Source organism: Equus przewalskii, chromosome 32 (genome assembly GCF_037783145.1).
Source record: "Equus przewalskii isolate Varuska chromosome 32, EquPr2, whole genome shotgun sequence".
Lineage (NCBI taxonomy): Eukaryota > Metazoa > Chordata > Mammalia > Perissodactyla > Equidae > Equus > Equus przewalskii.
Window position 1 is genome coordinate 12,739,079 of NC_091862.1, and position 13,671 is coordinate 12,752,749.

Sequence of the window (13,671 nt, forward strand, 5' to 3'; positions counted from 1 at the left end):
AAGCGTGAGACCTGAAAAAATGTACTGTCCCCAAAACATGAACGGAAAACTGCAAAGTTGACATTACTGTTGAATAAAATGCAAGTAAAACAAAACACATGGTCAACGGTATTGTTAGGATTTAGCAGTCATAAATATTTCAGTGTATTTGAAAAAAAAGTGCCAGTTTAGATGCTCTCAGTTCGTAAGACTCCTCAAGCATGTGGAAGATGGCTGAGAAATCACAGGCACTCAAATGAAAGGAGTCAGTCATAGGCAAATAATTTCAAAAGCCGAAACACTAAAACTTTAAAAATATTTTTGCACTCAAATATATTTAATGTGGCAGGTTGGTTCATTTTAATATGATTGATATGATATGAGCTGGGAACCTTCAAAATAAAAATATGGGCTTCCCGTGTTCTGCTTTGGCGGCTCAGGTTTGATTCCTGGGCATGGACCTACACCACCCATCAGAGCCCATGCTCTGACAGTGACCCACATACAAAATAGAGGAAAATTGGCATGGACGATAGTTCGGGGAGAATCTTCCTCAGCAAAAAAAAAAAAAAGAAAGAAAAAAAGAAATATATATATATATTATGTGCAGGTCATATTAGGGATCTGGGTTTTATTTTTAAGAGAAATGGGAACAGATGTGTGTGGGTGTCTCAGTGTGTGATGTGTGTGCATTTGCACAGTCAGATTTACACTTTAGAATGATCACTTTGACTGTGGTGTGGAAAGGAAACGGAAGGAGGCAAGCACGGAGGCAGGAGGCCTGTTAGGAAGGGACTGTAGTAACTCAGGTAAAAGACGATGGTCATTCGGATTAGGAAACATGACGGAGGTTAGAGGAAAACACAGATTAAAGGCTCTTTTGGCCTTTTACGTCAACTCCTTGGGCACTGAGCCTGGACTCTTAGATGGAATTCAGTTCTGTAGTCAACAGTGTCTCAGTGTTGTTCAGGGATATTCTAGACTGTTTCATATTCCACCCAGGGCTGGCATAAAGGCACTGGCAGACCTTAAGAAATATACAGAAGAATACATTAGGACACAATTCAGGCTTGGGATTACAGTGTGTAGTGGGCCGAATGGTGGCCCCAAAATGACATGCCCATGTCCTAACCTCGGAATCCTGTGAGTGTGACCATATTTGGGAAAAGGGTCTTTGCCGATGTACGTAAGGATTTCGAGATGAGGTCACTCTGGGTTATCTGGATGGGCCCTCAATCTAATGACAAGTGTCCTTCTAAGAGACAGAAGGGAAGAAGACACAGAGAGAAGAGGAGGCATCTGTGAGAAGACAGAGGCAGCCCTGGGAACTAACACCTAGTGCACACAGAGCAAGACAGGAAGAGGGGTGCTCCCGAGGGGTGCTCCAGAGGGGTGCTCCCGAGGGGCGCTCCAGAGGGGTGCTCCAGAGGGGCGCTCCCGAGGGGTGCTCCAGAGGGGCCCCGACGCTGCTCCTCCTCTTCACTTATTCCTCACAGACCAGAGGGCCCCCGACGCGAGGCTGGGCACCGAGAGCCTGACTCCCGGCGTTCCCCTGTGCCAGGCTCGAGACAAGCCTCTCCCAGCCCCACTCATGGAGGGGCCACCTGTGGCCCTTTGCAGCCAAGGTCACACAAACTAGGGGGTGGGGAGGGAGTGAGAGGACTTAGACCGAGGAGGTGAACAGAGCCTGTCCGGGGGAAGAATTGAGAGAGCAGTGGGTAGGGAGGAAAGAGAAGGACTGGAGAGGTTAGGAACATTCACGAAGCCCTGGATAAGCTTGAAGAAGAAGCTCTCCAAGTTCTGAAAAAGGAGGTTGTTAACCTCTCCATGCCCCCAGCACCTTCTCCTCCATCCCACCATCCCTCCAAAACCTGGGCAGGATCCTGGCTCCTGAGTATTATCCTTGTTCTTCCTGGCTGGGGTGCAATGATTAAACTCCTGGGTCTGTCCTGGGGCTGCTAAGCACAGCTGTGCAGGTTGCCTACTGCACAAGAGCACCTGCTGTGGGGGTGAACAGGGGCTTAAACCCAGCTGTGCTCCTCTTGCCATGCCATGTGCCTTTGGGGCAAAGAGGCCCCCTTCTGTAATTTGCACAAGGCACAGGCTGTGCTAACAGCAGCTCTTCCCTTTCTGGGGTCGGCTTGGCCTCGGTCCCCGGCACCACACCCCCAGTGGGCTCCTACTTGTCTCCGGCACCAAATTCTCTGCCTCCATGAGGGAACTCTCCTCCAGAGCAGTCTGCATCTCCCCTCTCCTTCCTTCCACGTCCCCACACACAACATGGGTCTTCCTTTCCTGTCCAAGTCAGCCTCTTGTGTCCAACATTGCCACAGCAGCCATGAAACCATCCAAAGGAAGAAATACTCCTGTAGACATGCTGACTATTTCCTGGAGCGCAAAATTCCTCAAACCTTTGTCACAAGAGAACCATATTAGGCTAGGTCAACAGGCGTGTGAAAAAATAAATGCACACCGAAGACTTTTTCTGGGCTTTGCCACATGAAGGGCTCGGCCAGGGCAGTTTCCTAGGAGGTTTATTAATAGCTGTTTTAGAAAAAAATGGACTAGTCACCTTTACTCTATAAATTTCTGTGCTTGTCAAAACCTTTTATAACAAGAATATATTCTTTCCTTACTTGGGTAACAAAAACCAAACAAATCAAGAAAGGTAGTGGTTGAAGTCAGTCACATGACACAGCAGCTGATGGGAAAGGCAAACAAAAGGCCATCATTCAAGATCTTTTATGTCCTCATAGCCTTCGAACTTGAATGATCAGGCCTGATTCCTTCCCAGTGCAGTTAAAAATGTCAACTTTCTATAACGTAAAGTGACAACATGATTTCACGACACAAAATATATACAACACGACGAACAGGTGGAATCAGCTAAATTCAGAATCTGCTTTCAATCATCTTCTCATTTCGTCCTCAAACAATCCCACTAAGTAGGCACGGCAGTCCCCATTTTGCAGACAGGAAATAAGGCTTGGAGGAAGATGAAGTTACACGCTAGCATGTGGTGGAGCTGGGATTTTAAATCTAGGCAAGTTAATCCCGGAGTCTGAGCTGCTAACCACTAGACAGTACTCTCTCTCGGGGAGAGCGGGGGTCCCTCCAAGGTACGCTCAGTGGGTCCCACAGAATCCTTCCACCTACAGCTCAGACCCCAACAAGCGAGCCCGTGAGGTAACACTTTCTCTCTAATTGTTAAGGTGGTCCTGTCGGTGGCGGGGTTAACAGAGACCGGCAGACAAGTGCCCAGTCCCTTCGTCCTGCCAAGCCTCTGTCTGGCTAAACAGGGCGCACACAGAAAACTAAACTAGATTAAAGAAAGAAAAAGGAAACACAATCATCCTTTTTCTTTCAGGCCCTTGCCTACGGCTACAGACTGCATGTCTGTGACCCTCCAAAATTCACAAATTGAAAGCCTAGCCCCGAGTGTGATGGTATTTGGAGGTCTTTGGGAGGTGACCAGGTTGAGAGCGGAGCCCTTACGAAGAAGATGAGCGCCCTCTTTATAAGAGAAACCCCAGAGAGCTGTGAGGACACAGTGAGAAGATGGTCCTTCCCACACACCAAATCTGCCCACGCCTTGACCTTGCCCTCCCCAGCCTCCAGAACTGTGAGGAACAAACTTCCGTTGTTTAAAAGCCCCCCAGTCTCTGTATTCTGTTAGAGCAGCCGGCACAAACCAAGACACCCATTTTTCACAATTTGTGGCCTGAATTCCTTTAGGTCTACCCAGATTCCTATTAAGACTCTGAGCCAGACTGATTCTTCATTGCAGGTTAAAATGATGAGAATTTTCAGCAGCTACAACAGTTTTTCCTTCTTCCTGGTGCCTTCACGAGACAGCGCGTCCTTAGGTAAAGGACAATGGAAACCTCATTCTGTATCACGTCAGCGCTGTCTGACTGGGGCTGTGATAGATGGTGAATTAGTCGAACCTGTGGCTTGAACAGTGCCTACCCACCAGTGATGCTTAAGACTTGCCATGAAACTGCAGGAGAGGAGGCCGGAGAAAAGTTGGCCACCTGAGTTCTAGCGCCATTTTGCTCCTAACTGCCTATGTGGCTTTGAACAGTTTCCTGTGTCTCAGTTCCCTTATTAATAAAACTTGTTCTTAAGTATTGGAGGGTTACTAAGCTCTTTGCAAATCTGATGAAAAGCCACGGCCCTTATCACAGAAACATTCCAATGTGCCTAAGATGTTGCGCATCATTTCAGAGTGTTCACAGTTAAGCCCTGGAGTTCAGGTGATTCTGCAGCTTCCTTTCAGCTCTGACATTCTATCTTTCTATGATTCTATCACGAGGGAACGCACACCACTAACCTCCCTCTCTCCCTCCTCCACAAAAGACCACTTCCCCGGGGCTACACTAGGCCAAATGAGAGAGAATTTCCAGGATTCTCCCAAGTCTGTGCGCAGGAATCCCAAGTCTGTGCGCAGGAATCACGACTATTCATCCCAAGAGGCACTGTGTTTGTGGTTCTTTCTTTTTTCTGTGAAGTTAATTTTTGTTTGAGATGAATGCAAAACAGTAAAGAAAGAAAGACTGGAGGAGTGGGAGAGAGACCTATTACATTAAAAAATAGTCAGAATACAATCAGGTGTTGGATTCTAACGTGAGGAGGACCCAGAAGGGGATGGGCGTGGTGTGGGGAGCCAAGGGCAGCCCCATCTCCTCACTTCCCTTCACCTCTGGCCTTAGGGATGTGCCTGGGACAGTGGCGAGGTGCCATCAGCAAATGTGCCCAGCAAAACCTGGAGGCGAGCTGGCCTTTTCAAAAGCATCCACTTCCCAGTTTTCTGGGGTTTGATCTGCCCAGCAGATCCTGTTCACAGAGCCCAGGGCAGACTCGGCCCATCCTGGGAAAACAGATGAACACAATGGCCTTATCTCTGCCTATAAGGTTGTATCATTCTTTCCCAGAAGCCAGCAATAGATGAACAATTCAATTGTGAGGGCGGGGGGAAAAAATAAAAAAGCGTCCCATGTGGCATGGAGCCTGGGGGTCACCCTGCTTGTTTTCACTTTCATGAAGTTGACATCACTTAATCGTCTGCAGGGTTGTTTCCTTGCCTTTGGTATGGATGAAATGTTATTTTACCCTAGAGATAAGTAATGGCGGCCACCATTTCCTGTGCCCAAATGCATTACATGTGCTGTCACTAATCATGGAACGTAAACGATATTTTCACTCCATAGATGAGAAAACTGCCAGCGTGATTATCTCCATGCTACAGACGAGGAACCCAGGGCTGGGCCAGGTTAAATAACTTGCCCCGAATCACACAACTAATGGGAGCCAGAGCTAGGATTAAAGCCCAGACTTACTGAACTTTTCCTTTCTTCCCGCTAGCCCAGAACCTGCCAAACTTGTCTGCGTATTCGGATTCCCTGGGGATCTTTAAAACTCCCAATGCCCAGGGCACACCCTAGAAATCACCATCTTTGGAGAAGGGATAGAGGTGTCAGTTTTTGAAGCTTCCCAGGTGATTCTAACATGCAGGCAGGTTTGGGAACCACCGTGTTAGTGCCTGGAAGCATCTCCAGCTGCAAGCGTTTACTGACGAACCCAAGTGCGAATCATGAGCAAGGAATGAAAACGAAGCCGACTGAAGACTGAGCTCAGAGTGGCTGAAAAGACACACCTGAATAAGGGAATCTGCTTTCTCTAAGGGCAATGGGAGAAATTGGGTAAGAAAAGAAACTTCCTTGACACAAGCAGAGATACCTCAGATGGGATGCTGGTTTTGGGTGACTCAGTGTTTAAGGGACGAACTCAAATACACTCAGCACAGGTCTTCTGTGAAGTGGGGATCCTCTGCTGTGCTGCGGGAGGAGGGTGTCTGTGTAGTTGACGTGTACTTATGTTCATGGTTTCTTTATGGTAACACCACGCTCTGTAGATGGCGCTGCCCACTGCCTCCAGACCAGCATGGGAGCCCTCTGACGGCCTTTTGCAACAGCAAAGACTGTTAAGATTACATCTAGTAGAACATGTGTGTTAGCGTATTTAAGAAATAGATTCAAATTCTTTAACAACTGGAGGTTCATTGGAAAAGCCTCGTTCCCCTGCTATGCTAGGAAATGAGAGTTTATTGGTGTGGAACCTCAACTGGAAAACTGTGTCGGTCCAGTTAAGCATATTGAGGCATTATTGCTTTTAGCTGGACTGTAAGTGGAATTTTAGTTGAATGGAATGTTACTGCTTATATCTCGGCTGAAGTACAAGAAGGGATAATTAGCAAATGATGGGGGGGTGGTCAGCGTTGGAGTCGATAAGTTGCTGTCTTTTAAGGAACATGTATTGCCTGCATGAGTCTATGATGTTTGTCACTGAATGCAAATGCCTGAATTCCCAGAGCAAACATAGATCTCACAAACCCTATATTCCATTTAGTAAATTTCTGTACTTAGGTCTGATGTATCCTTCTGCCTCAGATAAAGACAGGAGCGACAGATGAATGAAATCCACAATTCACTGGTTCTCTATTGGCTTTATTTCCCTCTTTAGTATTTGATAGTAACATCTTTCTCAGCACGGTATACCAGATCAAAAACATTGAGTCAACCTCCTTCTACGCATCGGTTCCTTGGCACAGGCATCTGGGGAAACCATGCTTGTTGCTCAGATGGCCCTGGAAAACCAAACTCACTTCAGAAGAAAGGTGGGCTAAGAACTTTCTACGTCTTCTATGTCTTCCACCCCACTCTCTCGTTATAGTCTACGCTTGTTCCATTAAATACATATATTTTTTGAAATACAAGAGCTCTCTCAAAAAACTCTGAATTCTAGTGGTTTGATAGTAGAAATAGCTTCCCGCGTTCTGTTGTTTTCCAAAGGTTGTAAAGCCAGTCATTGTGCTTGACAGTAGTGTGTTTTTCCCTCCACCCCCTACAGTTGAAAGCTGTCACTTCTCATGCTGACTTTAAGGGCAGCATTCATGGACGGTGGTACTTGGTTTCCTTGCTAAAGTTTAGGGATTTAGAAAAAGAGGGGTCCTGTTTAGGATCTATCGCAAGGCATGTCCAACTGAGAGCACACTTGTGAAATCAGGTTTCAGGGAGCTTTGCTGCAAGCCCACTGAAATCCGGTAAGTCCTTAGAAACATAAAACTTTTGAATGGAATGGTTCACTATTATAAGTAAACATAATCCCAAGATTCTCAAAACCAAGTAAACAATAAGCTCGTTACTGGCTAGAAAACAGCAAAAAGATCAACTGTAAGGACAGTTTGCTTTTTCCTATCATGGAAAGTTGACCTAATAAAAAACTAGCCATCGTTAGGGAAACTATCATTTTATATCTGCCTCTGTGTGCCTCTTTTGCGTTCATCTCTGTTTAAGACACATTACACGCCAGGATCCCTTTCTAGGATGCAGATCCTAGTGAGGCACAGAGGCATAATTTTAATTCTTGCTCTGTCTCTGGTCTCAACACAGGACCAGGCATTCAGTAAGCACTGAATAAATGTGTTGGATGGATGAAAGAATATTGGTATTTGGAGACATATGTGAAGCATTCTAATAAAAAGTCCGACTTGTGGGCTGGACAGATCGTGTGAAGGAGATGGGGATTTGGTTGTGGTCAGGCCTGTAGCACACGGGTGACGGCCTGGACCTCTGGGGTTGGTGTCATTTTCCGAGGGAGGTGGCGGATTCCCAGCTCTAGTCACAGAACCAGGCTGGCCTCCGCTTCCCTGTGGTCTCCTGGCAGACCCCAGCCAGGCCTCATCTTTGGAAGTTTTGCCTCTCTGTGACCTAACTGGATTCTGACCTCTCTGTTATACCCTCCACTCCCATCAAGTGTGTGCGTGTGCGTGTGCTTATGTCTACGCAGGCAAAATAAAACTCTTGATAACAGGGACAGTTCTGGTAAAAATTACTTCCTTTTCCTGAATAGCTCTTTTTTTTTTTTTTCTAGGAAGATTAGCCCTGAGCTAACATCTGCTGCCAATCCTCCTCTTTTTGCTGAGGAAGACTGGCCCTGCGCTAACATCCGTGCCCACCTTTCTCTACTTTATATGTGGGACGCCTACCACAGCATGGCTTGCCAAGCGGTGCCATGTCCACACCCGGGATCGGGGCCGGGAACCCCGGGCTGCCAAAGCGGAACGTGTGCACTTAACCGCTGCGCCACCGGGCCAGCCCTCCTCACTAGCTTTTGCTTTTTCCTGTCAGTAATGAAAGGAAAGGAACGATGTAATGAGAAAGAGGGAGGTGCCCAGTGAATACCTGTTTGCTGTGGCTCTTTTCTTAGCTTGCTTGAGATCGTGGAAGGGAACTTTTAAAGATCAAGGCAACTCTTCAGGAAGGGACTTTTAAGATGATATAAGATAAAAATTTGGCTCAGCCTTCATAAAGCTTTTTTTGCAAATCCTTTGGATAGCAATTGCTTCTACTCAATAACAATCTTCTCAGCCATGATCACCCAGGTAAAATTATCAAATGTGTATTCAGGCTCTTTTCCAACTGGGTAAGCTGATAGTCTTAGCCACCTGAAAGCCACATTTATTTCTAGGACTATGGACCCTTTACTGGACTTTAAAATTTGTATTAATACTATGAATGGTGTCCTTTTAGAAACTATATTTGAGTATAGTACTTGTTTGTATACAAAAAAGTATAGCTACTAAAAGGTATATATATATTTTTCTAGTTTACAATATTCTTTCCTAAACTGTCTACAATAATAGCCATTTGATCTGCTTTTACATTTTTGGATTACAATATACTTTATTTTTGCAATAATGCAAGAATGTGTGAAAATGAGCTTCATCTTATTTCCTTACAGCCTATGGGTAGAGTCTTTTTCTATGATATTTAAAAAGAATGATTTGAAAGAGATACGTGCCGCAGAAGAAATAGGAGAAGTAAACATAACATTTCCCACAGATACTATAAGGTGCAGTTAAGTATCCATAACAATAAATACGAGCCGGTCTGAAGCCCGAGCCGGGCTCCTCTCCTGTGCAGCTTGAAGCAGTTGTCTGAGGGAATGCCCAGCTACAAAAATGATGTGATTCGATGCCAGCCACAATAGTGTGGAACAGTCTCCAATTTTAACAGAAAGAGTGGATTTGGGGGAATTACGAATAGTGAATGGAAAGAGGTTTTCTTCTAAAGCATCAAACCTGACCACTTAACTGCTTGTATTCTTAAATAGTTTAAAACACAGATTGCTTTGGTCAAAAGTAATCATCTACATGCAATTCCTATGCAGAGATCATTCTGAAGCAGATGTTTGGTGTGTTTTTCTTTCCTCTCTGAAGAATTTATTAACCACAAAGGAAATGCATAAGACCGCCCATCTCATTTGAATGAGGTCTTGGTATTAGAACTCAACTGAGAGGCCAGCATTTAATTATAAAACCAAACAACCCACATCAAGGATTCCTTCTAATTGTGTAAACGTCAAATAACTTCAGTTTGTCAAAGTCACCTAATACTGTTTTTAAAATCAGCTCAAAATGTTTTCAGTCCCTGGAGAATGGTGACTTATGAAAGCTTCCTTTTGCCTCAGACTGAAGGCATGGATGGAGTGCGGACTGTTAAATATTCATGCCGATTCACAAAGAGAGCCTGTCTGGATGCTCAGGCAGAGGGTGGTGGAGGCTTCGGAAAAGAGAATTCATTCAGGAACAAAACAGTCAACCTCCGCCCTGATTCTGGTGCCTTGGGATTTTAGAAAGACTCCTCTTCCAACAGGTGGGCCCTGTTGTCCGCCTGATCGTTAGACATGCACCTCCAGCCAAGTGCTAAGATGGCGCACGCGCTCAGTTCTGAAGGCACGATCCTGTTTTTAAGTCTGGTCGCTGTTCTGCTTTCTCCTCGCACCCCATCCACCGCAAAGAACCACAGACGCTCCTATTTACTTATTTTCCAAATTTAAGCGTTCCAAAAGCATTCGCTCATATACGCACTAGAGTGTCCATGTTAATCCCCAAATCCATTCTGCTCCCTTTTTTGGGGGTAGGGGGAACAGGTGGGGCAGGAGGTGGGAACAGGTGAGTGGTCTATCTGCCAACTGCAGATTTCGTTACAAAAGAATAGAAGGAAAGGGGTCTTTTCTTATTTCCATACCCAGTTTAGTAAAAGAGCTAATAGGCAAGGTCTAAGTTTTCTACATAAGCTCATGTGTTTGGATTTCTTTGGAGTTTTCTGAATATTTCTTACTACAATATTGTGGAATACATAAAAATGTACTCCAACACTCTGGGCAGAGTCAAACAAAAAAGAAGTGATTGACAAGCCTATAGCTGCGGCTATATTACCCATAGCCTTCTCCAATTCTCTACTTATTTAATAGAAAATGTATTACAATTAAAATATGATTATAATCAATTTAATAGAAAATATAGTATAATCAGAAACTCAAGAAAGCTAAGGTATAATCCTCAGGAATTATCTTTAATCCCTGTTGTAGAATGCATAATCGAAAATACTTTGGCATTTGAAAATATCTCAGCCTTTCAACAAATAACAAAGAGTGGTTGTTTGAATATAAAAAATGACAGTGACCAAATGCAAGAGACTGCGAAAGGCCTGAACCATGTACGCATCTCTTTGTCTGGATACACGGTGATACCATTGCAAAGATGGACCATGAAAGATGTGCTAAGCTACAAATCAAAATAAATGACTAACAACCAAAATTAGTTTCAATTTTTATTATGAATGTCCAAAGTGACAGCATACTGTGAAAGTGTTAGGTTCTCATTGATTAAATTTCAAGAGACTACAGCATTCCAAGCACTTTAATTTGTGACAGAGCCAAAACAAATAAAAGAATGATAAAAATATTCTTTTATGTGTAAAGAGTGCTCATCTTTGAGTTTTTGTACTTTTTCCTTTCCCCTGCAGGTATGGTGAACACTGATTATTTCCAAAACACAAATCCTGGTCTGGATATTTGTAACGAACTTTTATAATCTCTGCCTGAATAAGAAGCTAATAATAAGAAATGTACTTATAAAGTATGTTTACGATACAATGTAATATGCCCATTCATCGTCAATTCCTTCCTCTCCCACTAGGCTTCTCATCTACCACCTGGGTATCTGCTACTGGTAATAACAGGACATGAAGGTTGGAAGGAAATACCTGGAAGGCTCTATCGAACCCTGGATTTTCTCAAAGCTGCATTTTTGTTTTTAAACGAAAGCTTAAGACTTTCAGCGTTTGAGAGTGTCCAAGGAGATGACTAACAATAATGGATTAAAGCCTCCAGTCAAGAACTACACAGTCTATGCACATTGTGTTCAAGAAAAAAAGCCTTGGTTTACTAAAGCGATACTTCTAGTAATCTGTAGTTCCAACACAATATGACTTTTCCCCCTGAAGGGTTTCCTTGCAATCTGTCCTTTCCATCACTGGTACCGGATGATGCTACAGATGGTGCTTGTTGCCATTTATATTCCAATCAATTCTGGTCCTGTGGAAGTGCATATCTATCACAGATGCAATACTGTTCATCTGAGTGGATCCTCAAAAAGAACAATTATGAACTAGAAACTCATAGAGTTTGTGTTTCAAATTTATAAAATTAAACCTGCTCCAACAGGTAATACAGGGAGGCATGCTTGCAACCTCTGGATTCAATCAGAAACAATTTCTGAGAGCACAGAGCCTTCTCAATAGGTATCGGTGGGTTCCTTTTAATGCTTCCTTAAACAAGATCCGATGTGATGCACATTAGAACTTTGAAGCAGGTCTCATTTATTTCTACAAGGCCTGGGACACAGGAAGCTGCCAGAACTTCATTCATCATCTTGCCTGTTGACAAAAGGAACAATAACTGGTCATCACTGGTCAATGGAATAACTTTTCCTAGTTTTTTCCCAAGATAATTCCTAAAGAAGAGATGGCGTCAACACAACAGCAAATGTTTCAATGTTTGATGAATTTCTGTGCTCTAAAATGCCATGTCTTCTTCCTGTAGAGCAGGAAGAAGCAGAGCATGCAGTGTTCATCTCCCTCCTTGTGCTGGAATGGTGTAGGAGAGACCCCTGTCCTAGAAGTCGGCATGCCCAGGCTGCAGGCACAATTCTGCCAGTACCTAAGGTCACCTAACCTTGCTGGGCCTTGGTTCCTTCACATATAGACTAAGAACACCTCAATGGATGAGGTCTAAAAGGAAGGCCAATCCAACTACAGTAATGGGTTCATGTGGTCCTGCCTTCACAGCTCCTTACAGAGCACAACCAGGTATAACCATTTCAGTCTGCTGCAATGGTTAGACATACAAGATACCTACACCTGGGTGCCTATGGTCCTCGTTCACCTTGGAGTGGAGAATCAGTTGAACTTCCAGAGAAATCTCAAAATATCTATTATCATCTGAAGTCAATTAAAAGCTTCTTAAATGATAACCTGATTAAGCTATATAGGTGTAAAATTCTGAAAATATACATTTCCACATGTTTTCACATCTTTTGCTGACTTAAGATCTAAGCAGTATCATTTTTTGGGTACCTGCTGGTTAAAAAATAATTATATGAAATTAAGAAATAATTATATAAAAGCTGAAAAATACATTAATAAGAAGTATCATAACATGAAGCATTCTGTTGCTGGCACCAGTTCATTCTGTATGAGCATACTACACAGCCCTAAAATCCAACCAGACGGACTAGTTTAAGTAGTTATGCCAATAACTTTACCAAGACACACATCTGGGAGGCAGAGGTGGGATGGAGGCACAGGAACTCTGATCCTAAAGCTGGTAAAACTGAGATGCTGCCAAAACAACCATTTATTATTTATATTATGTTACGTTATATCATATCACACTGTTATATATTTTTGAAGACATCCTGGCTGTCACGTGTGACAAGAAAAATGGCTGAATAACTTTTTCGTCTTTCTGCTGTGGTTTAGGGGAGATGCACCTTTGTGCAATGTGTGAAAGATTCACACAAAACAAAACTGGCACCAGATATCATCTATTACTTTGGAATATTCTAAACATTTTGCTAATGAGTTTATCCAAGGAGTTTATTCTTCAAATGTTGACTTAAAAGCTACTCAAGAAAGAAAACGACAATGAACATAAGCTCAGTCATTTGACTCTCAATAGCTACAATGCTAAAGTTACAGAGCCATTTTCTGAAATCTGGATAAGATCTGCCAGGTTGTAACAGGATAGAGTTGTTGTCCAGGGCAAATGAGCATTTGTGTGGTAAAAGGCCCAGAGACCACAATGGGGAACAAAGGGAAAAAGACAGAAATTTACTCAAAGGGTGGGGACACACAAGAATGATCTATTAACACATACAGATACACCAACACAGAGTAAATTTCTGTGTTTCTTTGTTGCCAAGTAAGAGAAATAAATATTTCTGTCTTGACAAATGAACTTGAAATAAACAAAGAGTAAGATTTACTATGGAATTCTGGCAAGTATTTTTATGACCGTGGTTTTCTGGGATGTGTTAGCATATATCATAAGTGCCTGATGGAATTGCTACAAGAACATGTAAAATGATCCATCATGGAAGAAGGTGGATATTAAAAAGTAAGCATCAAGTAACAATACAGAGAGAGGGTGACAATACTCCCACATCTTATATTTGGAGAGTGCTTTAGTTTAAAGCCCCTTCTTATTTATGAACTCTCTGGTCCTTATAACAAGGACCAAGCCTACACATGAGGAGGCTGCAATTTGAGGTCTTAGGCAACTTGC

At 43.4% G+C, this 13,671-nt stretch overlaps 1 protein-coding gene across 14 annotated transcripts in view; it reads right to left on the reverse strand.

Moving 5' to 3' along the window:
* SCAF8 (SR-related CTD associated factor 8) overlaps positions 1–13,671 on the reverse strand; it is a 210,728-nt gene that overhangs the window by 60,910 nt on the left and 136,147 nt on the right. For 5 of the 14 annotated variants that reach the window (XM_070603148.1, XM_070603150.1, XM_070603144.1 and 2 more), the window contains one exon: positions 10,643–11,762. The exons of the other annotated variants lie outside the window; for them this stretch is intronic. The gene's annotated coding sequence lies outside the window, so the exon portion shown is untranslated. Of the gene's footprint in view, positions 1–10,642; positions 11,763–13,671 lie in introns of those variants that run through there. 14 annotated transcript variants of the gene reach the window in all.